Here is a 5,573-nt window from a genome sequence, read left to right on the forward strand (position 1 = left end):
CTCTTTTAAACTACGGTGCCCCAAATTTAACACATACTAAACATTTCCAGGTGTTGGTATGACTGATTTTTTCCCCTCAAGGACTGGTGTCAAGCCAATTGGTTGAAGTTATTTATAAGTACTTTCTGAGTGTGGTTGTCAAACATCATCAATTGTTCAACCCATGTTCTTCATCATGCCCCCAAGGATTTGGGATAACAGAAAGAGCATGAGAACACTGAATCTAGAGTCTAGGAAATCAGTTCAAATCCTTTCCTCCTCTTCATTTCCCAACAGGCTACTCTCCTGTGGACTTCTCTGTCAAGTGCTCGCTTCAGCAGCACATATACTAAAATTGGAACGATACAGAGAAGATTAGCATGGCCCCTGCACAAGGATGACATGCAAATTTGTGAAGTGGACTTCTCTGTCAAGCCCCAGAAACCTCCTTTTTGCTAGAACACCACTTTGGCCCTGGAACTTATGCCTTGGATATATCCTCTGCCTCTAGGATCTCTCCCTCTCATTGGAAGGCAGAAGGATTCTCCCAGAATCCAAGTTTAAGTAGTTCTCAGTCTATGATGTATGAGCCTGGACATTCCTAGTCCCAAATTTCCTCATCTATAAAATTAGGGGATGGAATTAGTCAGTAAACAAATATTAAGTATCTCCTATGTGCAGGCACTCCATTAAGTGTTGGGAATACAAAAGGAGGTGCCAGATAATCCTTACCCTCAAAGAGCTTACAATCTAATAGGGTAGAAAACAAGGAAACAAATATGTACCCAAAATGCTATGTGGAGAAAAAATAGTAGGAAATTATTAGGGGGAAGGTACTAGAATTAAGAGGGGTTGGAAAGAGCTTCTTGTAGAAGGCAGGGTTTTAGTTGGGACTTAAGGGAGGCCAGTAGGATGAGATGAGAAGGGAGGGCATACCAGGCATGGAGGACAACCACAGAAAATTCCTCATGAAATGTCTTGTTCATGGAACAACAAGAATAACAGTGTCTCTGGATCAAAGAGTACATGGAAAAAAGTCAGGTGTGGGGCAGCTAGGTGGCGCAGTGGATAGAGCACTGGTCCTGGATTCAGGAGGACCTGAGTTCAAATCCAGCCTCAGACACTTGACACTTACTACCTGTGTGACCCTGGGCAAGTCACTTAACCCCAATTGCCTCACCAAAAAAAAAAGTCAAGTGGAAGAAGATTGGAAAGAGTAGGAGGGGGTTAGGTTATGAAGGGCTTTGAATGCCAAACAGAGCATTTTGAATTTGATCCTGGAGGCAATGGGGAACCTGAAGTTTATTGAGTAGGGCAATGACATGAGCAGACCCGGGCTCTAGGAAAATCACTTTGGTTGCCAAGAGGAAGATGGATTGGAGTGGGGAGAGACTTGTAATAGACAGATGCACCAGGAGCTATTGCAATAGTCCAGATGTGTCAGAGGAGAGAAGGGGGTGTATTTGAGAGATGGTGTAAAGATGAAACAGCAGACCTGGATGTGAGAAGTAGTGGGGTTTCAAGGATGACACTGAGGTTACAAGCTGGAGGGACTAGGAAGATGGTTTTACCTTTTATAGTAATAGAAAAGGGTTTTGGGGAAAAAATAATGAATTTGGCTTTGGACATATAGATTTTCAATGTCTATAGACCTCCAGTTTGAGATGTCTGAAAGGCAGTTGGAGATGTGAGACTGGAGGTCAAGGCAGGATAGGTATATTTCAGAATCATCAGCATAAAGATGGTCATTCAAGCCATGGGAACTGATAGAAATCACCAAGTGAAGTAGAAAAGAGAAAGAAGAGAAGAGGCAATTCTGCCAGGATAGAACTCTTTGGGATGGCTATGGGAGATGTGATCTGCATGAGAATCCAGCAGAGGGAAACTAAGAAGAATCAGTCCGATAGGTAGGAGGAGAATCAGGAGAGAAAGGTATCCTGAAAACCTAGAGAGAAGAGAGGAGGATCCAGGAGGAGAGGGTGATCAAAAGTGTCACAGGCTACAGAGAGGTTGAGAGAAATGAGGACTAAGAAAAGGTTGGTGGATTTATCAATGAAGAGGTCATTGGTAACTTTGGAGAGTGATGAGGTTGGAAGCCAGATTTTAAGGGCTAAAAAGAGAGTGAAAGGAGAGAAAGTGGAGGCACCTATTATAGGCAGCCTTCTCAAGAAGTTTAACTCCAAAAGGCTGAAGAGACCTGAGATGATAAAGGACATGGAAGGATCAAGTAAAGGGTTTTGGGGTGTGCAGAAACATGGGCATGTTTATGGACAGTAGGGAGTGGCCAATAGAGAGAGATAGATTAAAAATAAGTGATAGAGGGGGCAGCTAGGTAGAGAAGTGGATAAAGCACCAGCCCTGGATTTAGGAGGACCTGAGTTCAAATCTGGCCTCAGACACTTGACACTTACTAGCTGTGTGACCCTGGGCAAGTCACTTAAGCCCAGTTGTCTCACTAAAAAAAAAACACAAACAAACAAACAAACAAAAAGTGATAGAGGGGGCAGCTAGGTAGAGCAGTGGATAAAGCACCAGCCCTGGATTCAGGAGGACCTGAGTTCAATTCTGGCCTCATACACTTGACACTTACTAGCTGTGTGACCCTGAGCAAGTCACTTAACCCTCATTGCCCTGCCCACCAAAAAAAAAAAAACAAAAACCCCAACAAAGGACAAGAGATGAAAAATGGAAAATATCTTTTTTAAAAAGTGAAAGAATGGGGATGACAGGGTGAGGGACCTGTTGGAGGAGAGGGGATAAATTGGGATCACTTGGTAAAGAGTAAATTTCCCGGACTGTACCCTGTCAAGTCTGTCTTGGGTCAGCCCCACCATTTGCCACCTGTTGCTGAACACAGGTGGAGAAAATCACACAACCATTCTAACTGAGTCTACTCCAAATTTATGCTATGCAACTACAACTGGGCCTTCCCGACATCTAGGTAATTCTATTATGCCTCCCTCATCTACTCAGTCTCCCACTCTCCACTGTGGCTCCTCCAAACCTTTTCATCTGTCCTCAAACCTCCTATGACTGTGTAGATCTGTGATCCTATTATTTCATGAGAAACTTTGTCAATTGCTCTATTCAAATGTAGATATAAAATTTCCCAGGTTAACTGAACACCACTCCCAACTCAAGGATGGAGTTAGATTTAATAATGGTGTCAGTGTGTCCTAATAGAAAATATATGTTGATGTGGCTCCCACAGGGAAACTTTTCCATTTTTCATGTATAATAGACATATGTGCCCACAGAGATGTTGAGAAAGACATGTAATATAATTTCTGGGTACAGCAGAACCAAGCCACCCAAAATAAATTTGTTCTTTTGGTTTAGATACAGTAAAAACAGACTCACATAAAAGAATCAAAAGAGTACAGTATTTCTATAGCTATCCACTGAGTGGGGAAGCCAACTCTTGTTCTTCTAATAAGAGGGAAGTTGGTATTCATTATTCCTTCTCTCTCCAAATCCAGAACAAATACTGTGTTAGCCTCAACTGGACAGTCAAATATATAACTTAGCTCTCGGGATGTGGCTGAATGGGAGGAATCAGGTTCAAAAGAACCTCAGAATCAAACAACTGCAGAAAACTCTAGACAAGATTGAATTGTTTCATACACAATCTCTCTTGAAAGAATGTCCTGAAAAAACTTTTAAAAAGAAAGAAAGAAAGAATGTCCTGGACATGATTCTAGCCCAGTTCAATCCCACTACCCTGTGAGAGGAACATGGAGTAATTCAATTCAACTGAATTTAAAAAGCATTCATTGCACTAGGTTATTGTTAGCTAGGTGGTATAACGTAAAACCATAATTTGGATTAAACCATGCTCTCAGCTCAATTCAAGAATTCTTTATTAATTTATTAGCAAACCTGAAAACCAATGAAACAAATAGGCCAAAGGAATGACCAGATTCACCAGTGTCCCCAGCAAACTTCACTCTTTCTTTCTTCCTTCCCTTTTCTCCACCCATTTAATCCTTTAGTTCAAACAATTAGCTCTACAAATATTAGCTTCAATCAGGACCCAACACATGTGGTAATTTCTCCTCCTAATAAATCAATCCATTCTTTCTTGTGGAGCAGAGCTTTTTTAAAAAAAATACCCTTTTGTCATTAGAGAATTGGGAAGCTATTTAAGGAATACCAGTGACTTCAATCAGTCAAGAAGCTTCAATCAAACCTGCCAGGAAGCTTTTCTTCAAAGAGGACAATGAACTAGATACAAAAAGAGGTTCCTTGTCTTAAAATGGGAAAATTGTTCACCCCCCCCCAACTTACTCCTCCCTCCCGATTCTTTCCAGGGGAAGTCTTGGAGTACAGCATTGAGTTGGGGTACAAGACAGAGCTATAACCACAAGTGAGAAGTCAGAAGATACTCAGAAGAAATCATTAAGTGCCTTTAAAGCTTAGACATTTGGCTGAGTAAACCATCAGGTGGGTCTACCCCTTTTAGTGGTCTAGAATAGATGACAAGTAAAACCAATAATCAAAGAAAGGAAATTATTTTGCAAGGTGCAGAGGCACATTTAGGTTACAAATCAATTGAGTACCCAATGTAGTATTCTTTTTCTTGTTTTAAAGATCTGATTCTTTTTGGAGATGAACATAATCTATCAATGACCAGCTTAGTTACTGGAAATCTGGCCACCACATGAGAATTTTTTCTTTGCAGCAATGTATGATTACCATTTTACAGATGAAGAAATTGAGAGACATGGAGACATAGTAGATATGGTACTTTTTGGACTCATGGGAAGGTCTAGTTTAAAATCCTAGTTCATATGGTTACTAGCTATGTGATTCTGGGAAATTAATTTGTCTCTGTGACTCAATTTTCTCATCTGTACAATAGAGTTGGACTTCAAAGACTCCAAAATCCCTTCCAGCTCTCGATGATAGTATGATCCGAGGTACCAAGGGTTGCAGTCTCCATTGGTAACCAGTGTAACAACATAACATCCTTCCCCTTCCTTTCCCTTCCCATCCTTATGTGATCCATAATGGATTAGAATCTACTTTGTACCCAAACGTGAAAAATGCCCCTATAGAACCAAGCCACCATGTAGCTTCTCAGACATTTCCAAACCATGCAGCCTGCACTCTGTCCTTTGTTCTTACCCGGATCGAAATTTGGACCCTGACCCTGGAAACACCCTAGGTTGTGCTTGGTGAGCTTTTGATTTCTCTTCCCTAGAACTGGGGCTCTATGTCATCTCTAAGCCATGCCTACTCAAGTACCCTCCCCCTCTTGTCTTTTAAGTGCTGTCTTCCTTCATTAGACTATAAACCCCTTGAGAGTTTCATTTCTTATGTTTGTATTTCCTAGAGTTTAGCATAGGGCCTCGAACATAGTAAGTATTCAATAAATACTCTATCATTCATCATCATTTATGCAAGACCTGATTTTGAGTATTCCTTAAACCAAACACGTTCTAAGGACTTGTATTCCATAACTACATGCTCACCCACTCTGTTCAGGCCCACCAAAGGCTTTCACAATGCAATTCTTTTTTTTTTTCCTCTTTTTCTTTTTTTTTTTTTTTGTGGGGCAATGAGGGTTAAGTGACTTGCCCAGGGTCACACAG

General features: G+C 41.1%; 1 non-coding gene across 1 annotated transcript; it reads left to right on the forward strand.

Annotated features, from left to right (window-relative positions):
* Positions 1 to 304: 304 nt before the first annotated feature.
* Positions 305 to 411, forward strand: LOC122752113. The gene has a single exon (XR_006355913.1). It is a non-coding gene; the product is annotated as a U6 spliceosomal RNA (small nuclear RNA).
* The last annotated feature ends 5,162 nt before the right edge of the window (positions 412 to 5,573 follow it).

The sequence above is a fragment of the Dromiciops gliroides genome, chromosome 3 (assembly GCF_019393635.1).
Source record: "Dromiciops gliroides isolate mDroGli1 chromosome 3, mDroGli1.pri, whole genome shotgun sequence".
In the NCBI taxonomy this organism is placed as follows: Eukaryota; Metazoa; Chordata; class Mammalia; order Microbiotheria; family Microbiotheriidae; genus Dromiciops; species Dromiciops gliroides.